The sequence below is a fragment of the Gossypium arboreum genome, chromosome 10, assembly GCF_025698485.1.
Source record: "Gossypium arboreum isolate Shixiya-1 chromosome 10, ASM2569848v2, whole genome shotgun sequence".
NCBI lineage: Eukaryota > Viridiplantae > Streptophyta > Magnoliopsida > Malvales > Malvaceae > Gossypium > Gossypium arboreum.
In genome coordinates, this window is record NC_069079.1 from 102,630,894 (window position 1) to 102,654,639 (window position 23,746).

Sequence of the window (23,746 nt, forward strand, 5' to 3'; positions counted from 1 at the left end):
TCTTTCTTCCAATGCAAAATTGTCTTCTCTCTTATTAATGGAAAAGTTTTCACAAGATCTATCTATAAAGTATGGGCTATGGAGTGGGCTCTTCAAAGAAACTAACAATGACCATAGAGCCAAGGTTGCAAGCTTAGAGGAGACAATCAAAGCTAGTGAATAGACTATAGTCGAACTACGCTGATCTTGTCAGATTTATAGGTACAAGATTAAAATTCTTGATTCCTGTATCATGGCCTGGAAAACTAAGTTCATGGACATGCATACTAGATGTACCCAACTGGAAGGGGAAGTCAAATCATTAGATTTTGGATTTGGATGACCTTTTCTCATTACGCATGTCTTTCATTTTTTGTGCTATCTTGGACAATATGACAAACTCTTTCAACTCCAATACTCCTACTAACATACATATATCTTCGTTTAGATCCCATTCAAAATGACAACACATATTGGCTTCGGTAGACACTAGCTTATTGACATACTTAGTAAGACAAAAATTCTTGTTCATATTTAGCTTACAATAATTTCTCATTGCTTCAACTTCATGCAATTCCTATTCTTTTTTTTCTAAATACAATCAATTGATGTATTTCTTAAATTTTGTTTGAAAGAATTCCAAATCTACCCGATCTATTGGGACTATGGATGTTAGGGTTGTCCACCACTGATATGCTTCTTTTTTAAGTAAAGACACAACACTTTTTACACTATCTTTGTAAGAACACACCAACTCATCAAGGATTCTCTGGGTTTTTTCTAATCAGTACTCGATTTTTTTCGTGTCATCATCTTTCTGGCCTTTAAATTCCTCTACTCCACATTTGCAGAGCTTATCAACTGGAGGGCGGATCACGGGTATCAATTGAGGAACTTGGGGTCGAGGTGGTGTTGTAACACCCCGAATTTGGGCCTAGAAGTATTGGGCCTTGAGTGTGGGTTTGTAAGGAGGTTTTATATAGGTATTTAATTGTGCAATGAAATGACACAATTAAATGTCCGCTTTGGTGGTTAATGGCCCTGAGAAGTGTTAGAGAAATCTTGGGTTCAAACTTGGGCTTTACAAAAATTTTGGTATTAAGTGAAAAAAAGACCTAGATGCTTGGATGAGGGTTTTTAAATTATTGTGTTAAATAAATGACACAAGGAAGCTTGTAGTCTAGTGGTTGTGGCGTCATTAAGGTTGTATGGGAGCCCTGGGTTCAAGCCTTGGCTCTTGCAATTTATTTTGGGTTTTTAAAGGAACACGGACTTTGGCCTTTAGACCTTATAATTAATTGGGGATAAAATATGACACAAAAACCTTATGGCTTAGTGGCAAGTAGCGTGTGGAGCATTTAAGGGAGGCATAGGTTGAATCCCATGGCAAGCAAAGAGCATTTATTTTGCTAAAAGGGGCGGCAAGAGTTGGTGTTGAATTTAAACTCGATGTTGGAGGATCCCACATCGGGAAGCTAACATAAGAGTGGATACAAAGCTGGCTTTAAATAGAGGGAACCATGAGGAGAGTAAATACACCTTTCTTGGCTGATCCCTTTCGCTGTATGGAGTGCTCGTTTGGGTTGGGCGTCGGCTAAGAGTGCTCGGAGTGTGGATTAACTCCAGTCTCCTATCAGTGTGTATTTCTTACTACTCTAGGCTGTAGGATGGCTACTTGGACGCGATGGGTGAAAGGGTCATGTGGGCCTAATGGGCCTCACAGCCCAATTGGATAAGTTGTTTGATTGTGTAGTAAATATTGGGCTAGGCTAGGTGAATCTCATATTTGTGGCTAGATTTGGGCTAAAAGGGCCACACGAGCATGTGGGCCTATTTGGTAGAGAATAGGCTTTAGGCCCATTCGTATTGTTATCCATGTTTAGAATACTTTAGTTTACCAATTACTGAAATGCCCTCGACTTGTAAAATTACCAAAGTACTTCCGATTTATAGAATTACCGTTTTACCCTCGATTTATAGAATTACCATTTTACCCTCGATTTACAGAATTATCGTTTTACCCTCAGTTTACAGAATTACTATTTTACCCTCGATTTACAAAATTACTAAAATACCCTTAGTTTGTAAAATTACCAAAATACCCCTAGTTTGTAAAATTACCAAAATACCCTTGGTTTGTGAAATTACCGAAATACCCTCAATTTGTAAAATTACCAAAATACCCCTGATTTACAAAGTTACGAAATACCCTTGACTTTCTAAAATTATAGAAATACCATTGGTTTACAAAATTCTTGAAATACCCTTAGTTTGTAGATTTACCAAAACACCCTTGTAGGATGAAATGACTAAAATACCCTATTAGGTAAAAAGGCGTAAAGCCCTATAGGGTAAAGTGACCATAATACCCTGTATGGTAAAATGACGAATATGCCCTTATGTTCCGTATGGTGATGTGCTTAGGATTTACATATATTGATATTGGAATAGTTGAGTTTGAGTGATGGTGGTGGTTATTGTAGGTGATTGATTATGGAAGCGTTTCAACTTCAACCCGTAACAAGTGTGTACTAACCTCGTAATAGCTTAGATTAATATTTCTTTGGCCGAAAGCTTCATATTTTAGTGATTCGGGAATTAATATTTAGATCTATTTTCTACGCACGTTTAAGTTGGATTCACAATGGATATGGGGTAGGAAGGTATTTGGAACGTTCTTCAACGAGTAGATCTCTTGTGAGGATTAAAGGCTACCGATCGAGGAGTGTGTGAAAAGCTTGGATCATCGGAGTGACTAAATCTAGTCATCAACTTCGACAAAGGAGAAATCGCATAGGAGATCTCGTCAAGGAATATCGCAAATCAGGTGTGTAACGAACCCTTTTTCATAGCTTAAAGTGATAAATGCCGAAAAGCGAAATGCCAAATTCGGCATTTCGAGGACTTATGAGCAGCGACGCTCCCTAGTTAGTTAGAATCGATGAGATGATAATCGGGAACAATGGAAACGGTAAGGACGTGTTTTTGGCGTTCACGGTAAGTTGGGCCTCGAGGGGCTGAAATAGGGCCCAATAGGCTTTCGAGCCCATTTGGGTAAAATTGGTAGAAAACGGAAATCTATTAAATTGCCTGTTAAGACTATTAATACTATTATGGATATAGGCTAAATGGGCCTAGATGACAAAATCGACTAAGTAGGGCCCATTAGGGGTTTTAGGCCCAATAACTCGGTTTCGTTAAAAGTGGGCTAGAAACGCAATTTAAACAAATGAATAGTTAGTAACTGATGATGGACATGGAAAAATCCCTAATTTTTGGTAAAATTACGATATTACCCTTATAATATGAAAATGACCATTATACCCCTAGGGTTTATATATGAACTTAATGCATGGGATTTTGATAAACATGATATGTATGATATGCACATGACATGTATGATATGCACATGATATGTATGATACCCCAGTTATGATGAAGGGCTTATGCCCCAGTTATGATGAAGGGCTTATGCCCGGTTGTGATAAAGGGCTTATGCCCTGATTATAAAAAGGGCTTTTGCCCGATTACTAAAAGAGGCTAGGCCTCGGTTATATGATAAAGACTATCTTTGCCGGTGGAGAGTTATGGCGGGTGGGTCGAGTTAATCCCACATGGTGTGTTGGTTGGTACGGTGGAGAGTAGCGGATGGTGGGTTGAGTAGTCTCCCAATTGGGCTTGCATTCTTTCATTGACATTATATGTGATATTGAAATGGGCCTATGGGCCATACTGATTTCTAAGTAAAGGCTTCGCCCAAGAATATGAAATTTGAAAAGGCTTGACCCGGTGTTATGAAATATGAAATATGAAAAGGGCTATGGCCCAATACATGTTTGAGATTGGATTTGGGCTTAGACCCTTGACTGTTATTGTTTTGGGCTCTGAAAGGGGCTTGTTGCACACTGAGTTTCCAAACTCACCCCCTTTCCTTAACCTTGCAGGTGAGCCTTGATGTGGGGACTTGGGCCGGAGGGGATTCAGAGTGGCCACGGTGATTGTCTTTGGACTTTTAAATAAGCGTAGGTTTTCTTTAAATTTCCTTTAAATATTATTTATTTTTGGGTTGTAATAAGGCCATTTTAACTTTCCTTTTATTTCTTTTCGGGATTACTTTAATTTTAATAACTTTAAACCTGGTTGATAATTATTCAAATGGGCTAGACTTAGGACGTGTTTTCAAAATGATACTTGTTTTCAAAATATCTCAACACCACGATTAATCGATTTATCAAAGACGTCCACTTAAACAAATTTAAACTCGATATGACAAAGTGTGGCTATGGTTGTGGGCATGTCTAGGATTGGATCCAATTAAAGAGCTTGGTACTTAAGCAGCCTTCATGGCTCACCTCCTCTATCTCGGATACCTACGGTGCCCGACTTACATACACTTTGTTAACTCAACAAAATATATGGTTTTAAAACACTAAAAACGGAACGTGGGTTTTCAACTCCAATGTGGCACGTCAGATTCGGCCATAACGTCTGGGCCGGGTTTGGGGTGTTACAGGTGTTGTTGGGGGAATTATAGATGGATAAGGCATTTGATATTGAGGAGCAGATGGAGTAGCTCCCATAAACTGTATGAACCATTGGTTTATCATATACATAAAGGCATATCTAGCCTCATTTCTGGGCCCTTATGCAACGGGAAAACTTCTAGCAGCTCCTTGATCAAAGGAGGAAGTATTACTTTTAACCTTGTCATTTACGGCTCAATTAGAATCAACCAAGATGGTTTATATGTATGAGAAACAAAGTTGATTTGGGCCAGTACACATCATATTGTCATATACTATTGTGACATGTATTTCTAGACTCGACTTACACCATGATTTAGTCCTAGAATAGACTAAAACATAGTTTTGATACCAATAAATGTAACACCCTTTACTTGAACCTATCATTGAGTCTGAGATATAGAATGCTACTCTAGTTACCGGAACATCAACCATAAAAAAAAATTCGATGATGATATTATGTACTTAGATACAAGTGAGATAGACATATGATGCAATATATAACTAATCAGGGACTTTCATAGGCTTAAGAATACTTTTATATTAATCCACTCTCGTATTAAGACCAAATTGTAAGGTTTCAAAATGTCTGGATCAACGTCGCGACTTCGTCATGTCCTCGTCTTGATGTGGCTATCACAGTTTGTCATGTTGCGATGACATGCCTATGCTCATCACCACGTCACTTTTTGTGTTGGCCATGTTACGACGTCAAAAGCTCAAGGTCGTGACGTTGTCCCTATTTTTGGAAAAAATACATATTTGGTACCTAATTCAAGAGCTGTAAACCATTTCTTTTTAAGTGTTTAATCAATATTTGTAACACCCCAAAATAAGGCCTAGGAATTTTAGGGGTATTTTAGGAATTTTAGCCTTAGAGTGTATGGAATTTTGCTACATAATGTGCCGATAATGTCTTTGACTATGGTTTTTAGATTTTCAAATCAATTTTTGAAAAAGTGTTTTAAAGGCCTTTAATTTTAGAAAAAGGACGGATTTGTAACAGGGTCAAAACTGTAAGCATTTATGTTGAATTTTACCAATTTTTTTAAAAATTTAACTTAAAACAAGCCCCCACCTCACATTATTTTTCTCTCCTTTGTTAGTTCTTGCCATCCCCTTTCTCTTCCAACTATTTCAATCAATCTTCTTTGTTAAATCTTCATCCAATTGATTTCCAACATCACTTAAGTCTTTTATCTCCATAAATCTTCAAGAAAACACCCAAAAATTGTATTAATTTCATCATCTTCTACATTTGTGAGTTTCTTGGGTTTGCATTAAAAACTTGTTTTTTCTTCAATCAAAGGTAACCATTCACTTTCTTATAAGTTTTATGTTATTAGGCCTTTGAAATCGAATTTTTAACTGTTAAATCTCATGTTTTGATTAAAAGCTGAAAATAGAGTCGTTAATGGTGAATTTCAGATTTTTGAGTAAAAATGTGATTTCAAAGTGTTAATCAGTAGGTTTTGACATCATTAATAGGTTTTTAAACTTTTTTTGTAGTTCCGTTAAATATTTCTCAAGTTTTAATGAATTTTTAGAAAATAGCCAAAAACATGTAAAAAAAGTTGATACCATGAATTGAGTTGTTCTGTGTAGTTTAAAAGTTGAGAAGTAGTCGTAGGTAAATTATAAGATGAATGAAATTGCTTTTAGGCAAAAATTTTGAGTATAGAACAATATATTCAAATTTAAAGTTTGCTATGTTTAAGGTTTCGGTTACATGGGAACATAGTTTAGGCTTATGCTTTTGTATGCTTGTAATGAGTCCTTAGCTAATTTTTGAATGTATTGTTGTGTAAATTCTTGTGTTGAAGTTTCGGATTCACTAGGACCATCTACAAGTTAAGAAAGGCTAGTTTGAGCTGTCAACATTTCGGCGAAAGCGTATTGGTGAGTGTTTAGATTAACTGCTTGTGGACACGATTCAATACATTATTTGGGAATTAGTTGTAGCCTAAACCCCTACTCCAAATTTTGAGTGTAATTTCTCTCGTGCTCATGTTTAACTTGTGTATTACAAAATGTCTATTGAGATGATATGCCATTACATGTTTTATATGTTCTTGATGATTGTTGTGGAAGTATATATGAAGTAATGTCAAACATGCTAAGTGATAGAGATAATATCATGTTTATGATGCAAATATGCAGTGATAATAAGCGAAAAATTGGTAAGTAATATATGTGTTTAATAACGAATATTTTGGCCTTGAGACACTTGAGACTATTGGATATAGTTGGCATGCCATAGGACTGTGAGTAGTCACCTATATGTATATGTGATTTTGGGCATTGAAGCCCTGAGACATGTTTGGAGAGATAAAGGTTTAGGGTTTAAGGTTTTAGGGTTTAGGGACATGGTTGGTGTGTTGGAGAGTGTTAGCTTAATGCTTCACTTACGGGATATGTTTGACTTTATGAGTCCATGTGGTGTGTTGTAGATCTGTGTATTCGATGAGTGGTGATAGTACCCATTTTTATGTTTCATAGCTCAAGTGCCAAATTATCTTCAAATATATATACATATATATGCGTAATGTGATGTATGCTTAAATGAGTATGTGGTTGTTATGCAAATTATCCATAAATATGGTTGTATGCATTGCGTCGTATGTATGAAATGTATGTGTTGGCTTTGTAAATAAACTAATAAATTTGCTTAAGAAGTAAAATATGTAAATGGGTTGAGATTGCTGTACTTATGCTACGTATATGTTCCCCTAATGCCTGAGGAATTGTTTGCACAGTAGTTTTTCTAGGCATTCATTGAGCTTGTAAAACTCACTCACTCCTTTTAAAATCCTTACAGATTAGTTGTGTGCCAGTTTGAGCAGTGTGGTTCTGAGGGGTGATATGATCAAGTCCATTTCCATGTTTTCATAGGTGTTATTATTAACTTGTTTACGTTTTGGGTACAAGGCAATGTGGTAGACTTTATGCTAGTAGTTGATATAATACTTAGGATGTTTCCATGGTTAAATTATTCTTAGGATTTTGAGTTTTAATTTGTATTACATTGATTATTTCTCAGGCTCAATTACGATGTTTTGGGCTGTTATTTCAGACATTTTGTTGCTCGTTTGATGATGTGGATGAAGCATATTGATTAGACTTTTGTTGGCATGATTTATATAATTAAAATTGTTTAATGTTCAACGTCTATAGTTGGGGTATCAATATTCTGGTTTAAATATCGATACCTTCATGATTTTTGAAAGTGCAGGAAGACAATAACGTAATTTGGTATTAATACCCTATCTTGAGTATCGATACTCAGGGTGGATTAATCGATACTTTGGCAGAGGTACCAATAATTTTTGAGGTTTGGGATTTCAAGCGAGAAACTATAAGCAGTTTTGGTACCGATTTTCCAAACGATATTGATACCACTTGAGAGAATTATCGATACCTTGCCTTCATGATCGATACCTACGTAGCCAGTTTTGAAATTTTGCTAAATGGATATTATGCATGTGTAACTATGATTATAAGATTTTTAGATGAATTTTAGCATGTGATGATGATTTAAAGAGCATGATGACTAAAACCTATACGAATGATAATAATAAAAATGTTTTTGCAAGAACGAGCTTTTAATTGTTATGTAATACATAAGACAGTGGTGTGGCATCTTGATATTCAGGCTCGACGATTGGGTCGAGTATAGGGTATTACAATATTGTACAAAATAAGCTATTAAACTGTTCCAATGACAACGAAATCCAAGTACAAAAGTACCTAAATCAACCATTCAAGGTTATTCTATCCAAACATTCACCATTCAAGCTTATTTACCTTCCAAGTCAATTATCCATATTCAAAACACCACCATCTTTAATTCTTATACTCAATATGCAATTTAATGACTAAGTAATTTGTTAAACTTGCCATGAACTAACCAAATCCATCATCAAATCATATAAAATTTCTTAATATTCAACTATCCATTTATAAATCATTAAGCAAACTAGCTATTTCAAATGGTGCAAATTCAAATCATAGCATACCAACCATTCATGAATAAGATCATTACTTTCATAACATCATCGTGACCAAAGTATGCCTTATTTGGTTTCATACCATAGGTTATAATCAATTCAACCATCATTACTATTAAAGATAAACTACCAAACCCCAAAATACCCAAATACATACTAGGGACCCTTAAGTACATGCCAGATAGTCTAAACTCAAAATGAACTTATAAATACCATCTCAAGATAGTGTGTGGTTCTCCACTGATCCGACTCGCCAGTTCCGTAAGGTCAAAATCTACAAGGAGAGTAAATAACTAAGGTAAGCATTAAGAATGCTTAGTAAGTTCAAACAGAAACTAAATCATACCTTGATGATTAAGGCATAGTTAACTAATCTATTAGGCAACCAACTTAACTATCCTCGGAACTTTATGACATATCTATACATATAACAACATCACCAATTAAATGCATTAGTTACATTCTAGAATCATAAGTAATATCACAATTTAAACAAACTCATGTAACAATCTATATATCAAGTATCACCAAATACCATTTCATTTCTATTCCATAGTTTAATTTCCTTTTTCATTCAATGGAACTATAGTAAAACAGACTCGAATACAGGGGAATAAGTTGCTCACACAAGTTGACATTATAATAGAGTAGCTTACACAAGCTAACATTATATCGAGGTTACTCGTCCAGGATAAGCCTATGATATATTTTACTCGAGAATCTTCAAAAAATGTTAGATCTCATAATAATATGTAAAATCCTTGATCAATCGTGCATATAACCCTAATGGCATGCCAAACGTATCCTAACATTTTACTAGGTTCACTCGGGCATCATTTTCATATAATTATCAATACTAATTATTGTACATAATTTCATTTTTCATTTTCGATTCATCTAATCAATCAACAATCATATTTTCATCATGTATTGTTTCCATATAATCAATATTTACATGAATTTACAATTTAGTCCATTTTGAGACATATGTGACAAATTCACTGATTCTATTGAATTTTAATATATATAAATTCAAATATAATTCATACATAGAATAAAATAGAGTGATAAGTTCCATATGAAATTGCTTGTTCAAAAAACGTAAAGTGGATACTTAAAAGGCTAATCCATAATTTTAGCTTTTCCCCGATCAACTCCATTTTGATCCGATTCTTGATCTAAACAATCATTTTATACATCAATCAATACCAAATATTCCTATTCTATGTTGTGATATGTATGAACCAATATGAATTTTATTTTTCAATATCTCTAAAATTTTATAATTTATTCAATTTAGTCCCTGATCTCAAGATAAATGTAACTTTCAATTCCTAGCTTTGGAGTAAAATTCAACTTCAAATGTTCTCACTAGAGACCTTAAAATTTCTATTTCTAACATAATTTCGTAACAAGTTTTATATTATTCAATTTGGTCCCTAATGTGACAAAGTTAACAAATAAGCTAAACTAACTTTACATTCTAGTCCTTTTTATATTCTAGGCTCAAAATCTATCAATTTCAAGCCTAATTTTTTAAGAAAATAACAATGAAAACTTTCAAAAACTTTATTCGTTTTACTGGCTAGCTAAATCAAGCTTCCATGACTCCAATTTCATAAAATTACAAGAAAAAGACTTAGAATTACCTAAAAATTGATGTTCAAATGTTTCAATAATTTCCTAGGTTTTCTTCTTCACCTTACGACATTAAAGAAAGAAAACATGAGAAGATGACATCTTTTCCCACTAAGGTAAGCCTTTTATACTTTAAATATACCTTAATTAACTTTATTTAATTAACTTAATCCTTAATTAATTTACTTTAATTATCATTAATATTATTAGTGGAAAACAACATCATCATCCATTTTATTATGAAAGAAAATGGTTTATTATCTATTTTGAACCTTTGGCTAATTGCAATTTAAGTCCCTAAGTCTTTGGCCAATTAAAACCTATAACAATTAAAATTTTACAATTTAGTCCTTTTACTTAAATTAACTTTTTACTAAAAATTCTTGACCAAAATTTAATACATTTTATATTATCATCATAAATATTAATATCTAATAATTTCTAACTTGGTGTAAGAAAATGGGGTTTAATAATACATTTTATATTATCCTTGCATTGATGAATGATATTTGATGATAATATGACATTTTGAGCTCAATTATTCTGTTTCTAATGCAAAATTAGCATATTTCTTATTTATCATGATTGTGTGAACATAATTTATTACTTAAAACAAGAAAACCTGTATAAGGTACTATTGTGACAATGATTGATATGGATATTACTTGAAAACCTATTATATTGAATTGTAATGTTATAGTTTATGAAAGGGGCATTTGACTCAAGCTAATGCAACAATCATAACTTACATTTGCAATTCACTATAATATGGTAAAAATGATGAATAGTATATATAGTTATGCACGCTCAACATTTGTGCTATTAAAATTTATGCTTTATTGTAGTAGATCAAATAAGAGAATGTAAAACTATAGCTCAAATTTGTGGGCCAAATTAATTCTAAAATCAAGTTAACCAATTCAAGGTGATTGATGTTATTTACTTTAGCAGCAATTAAATCCTATCCATGTTGGATCTAATGCCCTAAGTGTAATATTTTTGTCTAAGTACACTTGAAATATTTTTCGAAGAGATTAGTTAATAAAATAAACTCATTGGTTACAATTAATATACTTTGTATTATTGTCCTCAAATTTTTTTTGCACTCAAGAAAAATTGAAGCAAATGTTGCTTATTAGTTGTCTAATGTTTAACTAATATTAAGCGGTATTATGTGGACGGATCGTAATACAAAAAGACAGCTTGTATTAGTAGACGAACCTAAACATGTGCTTAGTCTAACTAGAAATGAGCAAACTAATTGAAAGACTAATGTGCCGTTTATCAAGTCCAATTGGGGAGATGCCTTGTCTTGGGCATTAAAGTGGATAACTCCTAAAAGATAAAGACATAGATGTGATAGACTGGACTAACAGTACACCGAAAAGGACCCAAGAGGAATAGATCCTAAATTTGTTTATGGATTTATTCACTTTTGACGTTCATAGTGTGACCAGACTATGTATGCGTGACTCGTACACTTTGATGTAAGTAAAAGCCTAAGTTCGAATAGATAACGAACCAAAAGCTGGTGCATTATGTGTATGACTTCTATAGTATGTAGCGTCGTTCATCTTGAGACATGGGTAAATGATATCCTCTCATTGGCGTTACATGGTTGATGAAAAGTAAACATGTTCATAGGTCTTTCATCTTTGTGATAAATGGCTTAATTACTATTCAATAGTAATTGAATTTTCATGAAGGAAGATGTAATGATTACCATGAGAAAAAATAGGATCATATTGGGAGAAAAATTTTTATCCCAAAGAGATCAAGAGTATCCTATGATGGTAACATACTTATGACAAGGTTATTGGACAAGCACTGAATAGTTGCTTTTGTAATAATATGTCGTTAGAGAGAGCTCAGTCATGATACTATAGTGGAATGACTTCGTGAGTAAATGAGTTTATAATTAAAAGAAAAATAGCCAAAACTTAATTATAAATCATTTGAGCCCTACTTACATATATGCAATTGGTCCCTCCGCTAGCTCGTTGAAACCGGAAATGAATTGTGTGATTGAATCAAAATGAATATAATGAATAGAAATAAAGAAATAGAAAACATTCAGAAATGATTATGGTTTTCTCCAAAATAGAGAAATAAAATCATTTGGAAATGAATGTGGTTTTCTCAAAAATGAAAATGAGAAATTATTCATTTACAAATGTACATGGAATAATGAGTTTATGCTTTTGAGCAGTTTTAATGCTCAAAAATGAAAATAAACCATTCGGTCATAGTGGACAAGTTGAGTTGTGAAATATAAAATATATTTTCTTTTACCAGGGGTAAAATTGTCATAATTTTACCGAGGTGAAATTGGGATGAGAAAGTATTTAATTGGAAAATTAATGTTTATTTTGGAAAATAGAAAAATATGTATTCGATTGGATTGAATTATAAAGTGTTGGGTTAAAAGTTCAAAAATCACATATAATTGGGCCCAGTACAATGAGATACCTAAATCCTCATCATAATATATATGTGGGGAAGTACACCCTATTATCCCCCCTCTCTTAGTTGGACTAGGAGGTTGCTTTTTTATTTGAAATAAACATCTGCAATTCAACAAGGGTTCTATCTTCTCTCCCGTTAAAAAGACAGCATCGGTAGAGCTATTTACACCACTTTGAGAGATTGTTACTTTACAGAAAAACAGAGAGAATTTATTCTCAACTATTAAATATATTTTTCCTGAATAACAATTCTACCGGTTTCTATTAAAGAAGAGAGAATTTTCCTTTTCACCCAAATAAGAGAGAGAAAACTTTTTCTAGCTCTGTGTTTATATTCAATTGGTTTGAGCTCACACTCGAAATAGTTCGAGTAATAGCAGAGAAGATCATTTGGTTGAAAGTCGAGAACAATAAATGTCCACTAAGTCAAAAACACATATATGAATTTAGTTAGGGTTCATTGCTATAAATGTCACAGACCGGGTCGATTTTTAAAATTTTAATTTTTTGCTGTGTAAAAAAATTATTTTCAAACTGATTTTTTCTAATGATTAGTATCAGAGCTTGGTTGTGCTATATTTATAGTGTAAACTAAGACCGAATCTCTCTCTTAATCTTGTTTGATTGATATTTGATAAGATTTGACATTCTTGTAATTATTAGCATGTTTAGGGAATATATGATAATGAATGTGATATTATATATTTGTTATATAATTGTTATTTTTTTCCAAGGTTGTGGTTTTTAGGAAATAGACCATAAACTATCATCTCCACGTAGGATTATTTTTTTATATAGAATTCTTGTAAGCCAGAAAAAAATATAGGACTTAAATGTAATTTTTCCCAAAAAGAGTCCATGACAAGGAGAAGATGGAGTGATGGCGATTGAGGATAGAAAGAATGCCTTATGGTGAAAACTATGTAATTTTTTATTTTTATTTATTTACTAGAAATAGAACCATGGATACCTTGGTTGACAATTTTATTTTAATTACCTATCTTGTTATATATCTAATTAGTAATTGTTAAAGAAATAATTGTGATATATATGAATGAGATGATCCACAGTTGATCGATTAAAGATAAAAAGTGTAGTAATGAGAAAATACGTGTGTTGTATTATTCCATTCACTTCTTTAGGTTATTCGATTGCTATGAGAAGTGTGATAATGAGAAGATGCTTGTCTAGGATTGGCTATGACAAGGAAATACTTATTTTTTATGTGGTCAAATATGACTCACCTCCCTTTACCCGGACCCTACCTGGTGTACGATTCATATTCACTTCTTCGATTTTTTCCCTTAAAAAAAACTGTGGAGAATCAAAATTGTAGATTTTATGAATAAATGAATGTGAATATTATAAAATTGCCATAGCATGTCACACATATATGAGATAAGCATGTCATATAGTATAGGAAAGAATTCCACATATACTTGTCATATATATATATATATTAACCATTCATGATTAAAATTAAAAAATAAAAGTCTTGCATGTTTTTAAAATATTGAGTGGGAGAAGGTCCCTAAACAAGACTTATGACCTTCATCAATGGTCTCTTGTGATGGAATGACAATTGCACTACCCCATGATAGGATTGCTATGTGGATTTCATAGAGGAGATTTCCTAAAAAAAATAATTCTCTTGTGATTAAATGATAATTGTACCGATTTATTGTGGTAAGCATTATCATGCAATAGATCAAGAAATTCTATTATCATGCAATAGATCAAGAAATTCTATCTTCAAAAGAAGACAATTAGTCAAAGCATACTACTCGGTGAGATTGTCCCAAGATGACTCATTTTTGGTGCATGATGCGATAGGTGTTGAGTTGATAGTTATACACTCAAGATCTTTTAGTTAAGTAACTCCCCACAGAGCTCTACTTAAGTTAGAATGATGGCCAAGCGTTACACGACTATTAGTATGTGTGACTGCCTAAGGAATTAGGTTCATGTACTAATTGGATGGAAATTCTTGTTCTTACTAGTTGATCATGATCACCTCAAGGTGGCTTGATTCAATGGGTTTGGGAATTATCGTTGCAATAACTTACAAATTTTTTTCAAGGTTTAACGTAGGATGCATGCATAATCTTAATGCATATCGTAATGTTGCAAAAAATTTCAAACATTTTTCTTATACAAAGATATTAATAGATGAATATTTTATTTTCAGTTCGAAAAATGGAACATACTCATTTATTGAACATATTCACTAAAAACAAACTGAACTAAAATAACTATAAGGAATTGGAAAAGCAACCTGACAATTATCTTGAGCTATGAGAAACTTGAAATAATTATTGATACTAAGTGCCTTCCAGCCACTCAAGCTGAAAGTAGAAAATGTTCGGAAGAGTCTGATGAGATAGCTCGTTGATAAATTCTAGCAAGCGTGAGTAGTACTCTGTATAAACAATTGGAGAGCTGTAAGACTGCGAAAGTGATTCTAGATAAGCTAGAAGACATGTTCGAGGCCAAGTTGCCTTGGCTCGATAGTCTGCCATAACCAGCTTGATGAATGCCCAATAAAAAACTCGATACTCTGATCAAAGACCATATGATTTCTCTTATAGGATACTTTGTTAAGGCCGCAGACAATGAGGCAAATTTGGACTAGAACACCCAAGTAGAGATGGTGTTTAATAGATTTTCCAATGATATATTTTGCTTGTTTTCGGGCCATTTATAACCTTGGGAACAAGAATCTGATGCTTACACAACTCATGAAGGAACTACAGTGCTATGAGTTGATGTTGAAAGGCAGTTAGTAGGTTTAAAAAGCAGAAGAAAATATAGCCGTCACTTATTCCTCGAAAGGGAAGGGAAAGTGCACTAAGAAAGGCAAGGCTAAGGTGTCTGGGCCCCCACAAGTGGAAAGGAAAAGAACTAGGATGCCTAAAGACTTATTTAAATCTAAATACTTCTTTTGCAGTAAGAAAGGACACTTTAGGGAGAACTGCAGAGAGTGGAAAGAATACCTAGTATGAAACTCTTTATGATAGAAGCTTATTTAGTGGGGGATTCGATAGACCACAGGGTCTTTGATTCGAGAGCCACTAGTCATGTTTGTGTTTCTCTATAAGGGTTCGTGGAGATGAAAGATCTTAGAAAGAAGAGCTTATCGTTGTGGACTAGGAGTAGGACAAGTGTGACAACTAAAGTAATGGGAGATGTACATATTTATTTTGATAATTTTAGGAAGATTATTTTAAGAGACATTTTGTATGTACCAAGTTTTAAAAGAAACTTATTTTCTATTGCATGTTTATACAGAGACGGCTTGATCGTGACTTTTAATAATGAAATTACAATATTTAGAAATTGCAATAATATCTGTAATGGATGGATGTCAAATAATATCCATTTTATCAAACCAAAGATGTACACACTGCTTAAGATTGAAATATAGAATAAAAGACTTAAAGCTTCTCACTCTAATTAGGTGTACCTTGGGCATTTGATACTTGGTCATATTAATTGAGAAAGAATAACTAGACTTGTGAAGGATGACATATTAAGTTCACTTAAAAAAGTTGATCTTCCATAATGTGAATCTTGCTTAGAAGGTAAGATGACTAAGTGATCTTTTAATGCAAAAGGAACGAGGGCCGAAAAACCCTTAAAACTTTTACAAATTGACGTATATGGCCCCTTGAGCGATAGTGCAAGAGGTGCTTCCAAGTATTATGTAACCTTTATTGATGACTATTCCAGATACGAGTAAGTATACCTAATGCATCGCAAGAGTGAAACCTTTGATAAATTCAAAGAGTTTCGTGTATAAGCGGAGAAAGAACTAGGTTTACCTATAAAGACACTTCAATCTGATCAAGGTGAGAAATATTTATATGATAAGTTCTTAGGATACCTCATAGGGAATGAGATTCTATCCCAATTAACAGTGTCGAGCACTCGAAAAAAGAATGACATGGAAGAGAGAAGCAATTGAATGTTGTTAGACATGGTACATTCGATCTTAAGTTATTCGAAGCTGTCAATCTCTTTTTAGGGATATACGATACAAATGTCTTGCTATATTCAGAATGATGTTCCAACTAAGGCAACATTGAAAATTCCATATGAATTGTGGCATAGTAGAAAGACGAATATTAATCATTTAATAATTTGGATTGGAAAAAGATGTGAGGAAGCTAGACTCATGGATAGAATTGTGCATGTTTGTAGGATATCCAAAGGGAACAAATGGTGGTTTGTTTTATAACCAGGAAAAGCAAACTGTTATAGTGTCAACTCATGCTATTTTCCTTGAAGAAAGTTATATGAATGACTTCAAATCTTGGAGTAAAAAGGTACTCGAGGAACAGTTCCAAAACCAACTCCTAATAAAAGACCTACAAATGATCAACAACATCGGGTGCTTCATCGTAGTGGGAGGGTCTCTCGTAGGCTTAAGTTCTTTCAATCTAGCGGAAGTATTTTTAACATTGAGTCTGTCGAATAGGAAGATGATGATCCACTCACATATGACGAAAGGATGCAGAATGCTGATTCCAAGCTAAGGGAAATAGCTATTAAAGCTAAGATGGACTCTTGACCGCATCCAGACATGCTAACGTCTAGAGTGTGAATATTGCAACCAAATATAAGTGTTAGATGGCTTCCACAGGTATATGAGTCAAGTTGTAATATAGTTTGTTTACAACGAAACACTTGGTAAGTATTCCGAGGATCGTACCCTAGGGATTACAATTTGGTGAAAATTGCTATTAAGCCAATTACCTAAAATAACTATTAGTCTAATCGAGCAACAAATTAGTAATTTTAATCTGGAAGCAAGATGATAACAGTAATAGCCAAATAAATTGAATTAAATCTAAATCTATTCCTAAGTTGATATATCGACTTCTCTTATCCCTTGTTTCGACTATGCAAGTTTCTTCAACCTAAATCCAATTGTTTTACTTGGTTAATTATTGATGTATGATTCTAAATAATTGGCTACTAATTGACCTACAAGGGCTTCTTAGCATTCTACTAACCTAACTAGTCGGCAAGAATTACTCACCTCTCGATGACACGGTTCAGACTGGGGTAAGGTAAGGTTTTCATGAATAATGCCAATTTTGGGTTAATTCCTTCCTATATGACTTCCTAGGGTTTTCAAACCTAGGGTTTAAGTTCTTCTTTCCCTAACCCCTTATATTCTAAGTAATGCTTGGTAGGCAATATCGATTTTGGGTTAATTCCCACCTAAATGACTTTCTAAGGTCATCAAACCTAGGGTTTAATTGCACTCAACCAGATTCAACTAATCCAAATTGAAATCTACTTATCAATCAATTAATTAGATTCAAACAACTAAAACATGCGAAATATGTATAAAACATAAATTGATTCTAATATTTACACAAACATTCAATTAACACTGTTAAAGAAAAAATATAACTAATAGAATAAAGATGATGCTCATGGATTTATCGATGAAAGCCTGGATTTAGAACAATCTCCACTCGTGAAAGTCTCACTTCGGAGTAGGATCTTTCGATTACAAGAACATAATATAAACTAAGAAAATACTAAAAATGAAATAAAAACCTAAGAATTAATCCCCTTAATGTGTTGTTTTGAGCAAGTATTTATAGATTACATGTATTATGACCTAATTAGGTCAAGTAAGGATGGCTAAGCATGTTAATTTATGTTGTGTAGATGAAAACACCCTTGCTCATTAAATTGGCCTTGTCGCAGCTATGTTGCGACACTCTCAAGCTTGTGTCGCTATATCGAAGATAGTTTTCATTATTTTTGGTGTCTTTAGGGTTGTGTCACGACACTATTTAGACTGTGTTGTGACATCCTCAACAGACTGCTCTTTGGGAATTTTGCTTGCAGTGTTGCAACATCCCAGCTCTGTGTTGCAATATCGAGAGTAGTCCACTATCTTTTTGACCTCGAATGATGTCCTGCACACTTAATCAACATGTTAGTATTTCTTTAGATCTGGATTGGCTTAGAAGGTTATAAAACACTTAAAAATGCTCATTTTATTCATTATGTCCGAAGAATGGAAACTTAATAAAAACTATATTAATTTTATATAAGACCAGCTCGTTAAGTACAGAATTGGGCCTAATTTTTTACATCGAATTGTAGCAGATCAAACTCCCCTACACTTATGTCATTGCTTGTCCTCAAGCAATGTAAATATATAATTAAAAGTAAGCAAAAAATACAAAATAGAAAAATAAAAATGAAGACAAAAGGAAAAAAAATTAGCTACAAACAAAAAGGATAAATAAAAATTTTTGACTTGGTTTCTTTCTTTAAACAAGCTAGAGCTAGTGAAGTTGGATTTAAATAAGAGCCTCACACCTAAACTCCCCCACACTTAACTTTTTGCTTTTCCTCAAGCAAACCAAGTCTAGATATATAGTGTAATGGGCCAAAATTTCTCGGGGCCCAACAACCAAAAACAAATACAAAAAAAAAAACAAATTATAATAAAATCCAAATTAGCAGTTCAAGTCCATTACAAATGACCCATCAACAAAATAAACCCAAATTTAAACCCATTACCAAAACCTAAAACCATTACAGTGGCCCAAATCCAAGTACTTAAAACCCAAAATAGATTTAAAAGGGCCAATACCCAATAATATTAACCCTAGCCCAATACCTAATGGCCCAAAACTAAAACATTTGCAGCCAGAAACCTTAGGTTTCCCTAGGTGCGTCGCAACCCTCACCCTCATCTCCAGCACCATACAGCCTCCAGCACGCCTCCATACGCCCCACGTCGAGTGCCATATCGCCTTCGTACCTGCAGATCAGACAAAAACGAAAGGACATCAAATGTAGAGAAAAAAACAGCATAAATGAAAATATTGTATTTTTTCTGATTTTTATTTTTTGGCTATAAAAGAGCCATGGACAGAATGTATTCGCTTCTTCTTTTTTTGAGACACAAAATCAATAGATAAAATCAATAAAAAAAATACCGAGCAATCAAAAATAGAAGCTTTTAAGGTGTTCTTCTATTTGTTTTATTTTTTTTGTTTTAGTTTCATTTTCGCTTTTTTTATAAGAAACTGGTAAGGGAAAAGAAGGCTTACCTACGCTTGGGGTCTTAAGCCGGGGGCCTTGGCGAAGGTGGAAGCACATCAGACGCCGATGAAGCCCCTAAGTTGGCCAAGGTAGAGACACACTGTAACACCCCTAACCCGTATCCGCTGCCAGAATAGGGTTTCAGAGCATTACTACCATTTGCAGATCACTAAAAAAAATTTAAATACTTACCAATTCAATGCATCATATAAATAAATATATTACCATTCACTCAACAGTTTGACACTTGTATAAGCATCAAACAACAACATTGTTAGTATACTTGCACATATCTCATATAAATTCAACATTGATATATCTATTTTCTCGACATATCGCACTTGAGTTTAATAATAGTCTCAACTTACATAATTTCCTTGTATCAGCATATCAAAGATAATCATATATGTACATGTCATGAAACATATCATGCTCTTACCGTTTCTTCATAAGCATATATCATTCATTTTGTTATATCAATATTTCATGCTCCATCATTTCCATATATTTTATGTATATTTATTCCGGTAATAGCTTATATCTTAACATAAATTATATTCCATGTACTTATACTTATTTCTATCTATCTTCATAATTATTTCATACAACTATTTTGTACATATATTTCCATATGACTAGTTCTTGTAAACATTTCACACAACCATTTCATATAACCATTCGTCATCTGATACATATTACCTGAATATCAATTGTTCAATAGATGTCATCCCGTCTTCCATCCACGGTCTTATTTATCTTTGACATGATGCCATAGTGTCTTTCAACTATGGTCTTACTCATTTTCTGTCATGTTGCCATGTTATCTTTCAACCATGGTCTTATTCATTTCATGTCACGCTGCCATGGTATCTTTTAACCATGGTCCTATTCATTTCCCGTCATGTTGCCATGGTATCTTTCAACCATGGTCTTATTCATTTCATATCACGTTGCCATGGTATCTTTCAACCATGGTCTTACACAATTCATATCAGAGAGCACACTCCCGCGAACCTCATCCTTATAGTGGGATTACCAGTCCAGGCTAAATCCCCTGTAATATAAACTCATAGAGTATTGTCGGGATTACCAATCCAGGCTAAATCCCCTGCAACGACAATTACTCTAATTTGGATTACCTGTCCAGGCTAAATCCATTTACACGTATTCTTCGGGAGGGCTATATCAGGATAGGATCATCCATCCGGGCTAGATCCTTTTTACCGTCAATTTCTTTTCAGAGATACATCAAATTTTCCTTTCATTCAACCGGGATTTCTTCCCCTTTTTATCAAATATGTTAATGTTTCATCAATTTTTCATACAATGAACATTCAAATCATATTCATATAAAAAACATACATTTCAAGCATTTAAGAATATAATTCAAGTTATACGAACTTACCTCATTGCTTGTTTGTGTTTATAATTTCATTAATCCGATATCTTTTCTTTTCCATGATCAAGTCTCATATTTGAGTCGTCCGGATCTTTATAACTAAATTTGATCATCATTTTCCTTCATTTCATATTATAATGAATTTAATTAATGCTCTAGGAAAAATTACCATTTTGCCCCTAAACTTTTAATTAATGACGATTTCATCCTTAGGGTCAGGAAAATAAAATTCTTGCAATTTAATCCTTATTTCCAGCTATTATTCTCATATGTATTGATAACAGTCCATGAATTCTATAAAATATCAGAATTTTCCATAATTTCAACACTTTTCAATTTAATCCCTAAAACATGTTTTCCCCCGATCTTGAACTAAATTAATAATTTCATTCAATTTTGTAATTTGAATAATAAAATAATCCATCTCATGCAATTTGGTTATTTCTGACATTTTTACAAAATTACCCATAAAGTTTTACTTTTATTCAATTTAGTCCCTGAGCCTAAAATATACAAATTAGCCATGCTAGATGAATATTCATACATATTTTTCCTCCTCCTCCTCTCCATTCCACATCCTTAATGTAGATAACACACTTGTAAGTAACATTATCCATAATTTTTATTATTTACTTTTATGAATATTCAAGCTGTCTATCTGCGTCATAGTCACTAAATTATTTATATATGGAGCTATAGAACTCCAAATTAAGATACGATAATTTTACCTAAAACTAGACTCATATATATTATTACCATAAAATTTTAAGAATTTTTGGTTTAGCCAATAAGTACAGTTTATTCTTTAAAGTTACCCCTGTTCTACTGTCTGACAGTTCTGGCCCTTCTTCACTCAAAATTAATTATCTCCTCGTACAGAATTCGAATGATGTTACTGTTTGTTTCTATTGGAAATAGACTCATTAAGTATTATAAAAATATAAATTTAAGCCTCCAATTATTTTTATCCAATTTTTATGATTTTACAAAGTCAGAACAGGGGAACCCAAAATCATTCTGACCTTGTCTCACAAAATTCATCATATCTCATGATTTACAATTCTATTGCTTACATAATTTCTTCTATAAGAAACTAGACTTAATAAGATATAATTTAATATTTTATTCATCCTATAATTAGATTTCTAAAATTTTGATGATTTTTCAAAGTTAGACTCTGCTCTTTGTCCAAAACTGTTTTAGTACAAGATATTAATTACCATGTTATAACACCCGATTTTCTTTTTCTACACCATTTCTCATCACTTTCTCTCATTTTCTCTTCACTAACATATCAAGAACATAAGACCTTATGTAAGAAAACTCTATTATAACATTATTTCCATACTTTTCAATAATAACAAACTTAAAAACATATTGAAATCTTGATATACTTACCTTGTTCTATTGATACTAATCTTTAACTTGATTTTCTCTCTCCTCCAGCTTCTATTTCTTGAATCCAACTTGATATTCTAACTCCCTATGGTCTCCTTAATATTTTTCTCTTTTAGTAGCTATGGAAATTCTTTTGATTTCTAGGTGAAAATGGTAAATTTTTGGTGGAAGGACCAAATTGTAAAGAAAAGAAAATTTCTTTCTTTTCCTTCTCTTCTAACATTGGTTGCATGCATGGAAAAATGATGAAAATTCTTCATCTTTTCTTCCTTTTATACTAAATAATTAATAATAAAATAATAATGAAATAATAATAAAATAATAAAATATCTTATTAAAATAATATATATCTAATTAAATAATCATAGAATATCATCAACATCATCATTACTTTCTAGATTTCTCTCTCTTCCAATTGACCATTTTACCCTTTATTATCTTTTAAAATTCCATCCTTGAGTCATCATTTAATTTGGTAAAATTACAATTTAGTCCCTCATAGTTCTTCACCTATTCAATTTGGTCCTAATTCATCCATTTTCCTTGGTTTCTAGATCATTCCACTCTTAAATATTTACACTATTGGTCCTTTAACTTTTTCATATTTATACTTTAACCCCTCAAATTTTGAGTATTTACTCTTGTGCAACAAAACTTTTCTCACTTTTATAATTTAGTCCTTTCTTGAATTAATATATCATAATATACTTCTCAATATTGACATAACTCAAAATTTCCCTTTTTGTCACTTTATTTCCTTATTTTACTATATTAACGATAATATCTTACTGTAAAAATTTTCAGGGTATTACACACACAAAAAAACAAAGCGCCTCTCCCTCTTTTTTTTTTAGAAACAGTTAACAAAATGAATTTTGTAAAAAAAATTTGGCTTTTATATAGGATTGAAACGACGCCGTTTTGGGCCTTAATTCCAATGGCCAAAACGACGTCGTTTGAAGCTCTGACCTGCGCCTGAACCCGACCCACTCCCAAGGTCTGCGTGTTTTGACTGAATCGCAATAGGCACTTCAATGTTTACAGCGCGCTTCAATTTAGTCCTTTTTGATTTTTTTCTTTTCTTTTAATTTTGTCGCATGATTTTATTGGTATTGCATTTTGGTCCTCCGCAGAACGACGCATTTAGAGGGCCTGGGATATTTTCCCTTTCGCCCCTCTGTTGTTCTCGCGCGTTCGAATTGACCCTCCCTTTTTATATTATTTCTGGTATTGTCCTCAATTCTGTTTCAATGGTTT

General features: G+C 33.0%; 1 long non-coding RNA gene across 1 annotated transcript; it reads left to right on the forward strand.

The window, feature by feature from the left end:
* The first annotated feature begins 2,551 nt into the window (after nucleotides 1-2,551).
* Nucleotides 2,552-4,107, forward strand: LOC128281506 (uncharacterized). Its single transcript, XR_008271726.1, has 2 exons — nucleotides 2,552-2,806; nucleotides 3,924-4,107. It is a non-coding gene; the product is annotated as an uncharacterized LOC128281506 (long non-coding RNA).
* Nucleotides 4,108-23,746: the final 19,639 nt, after the last annotated feature.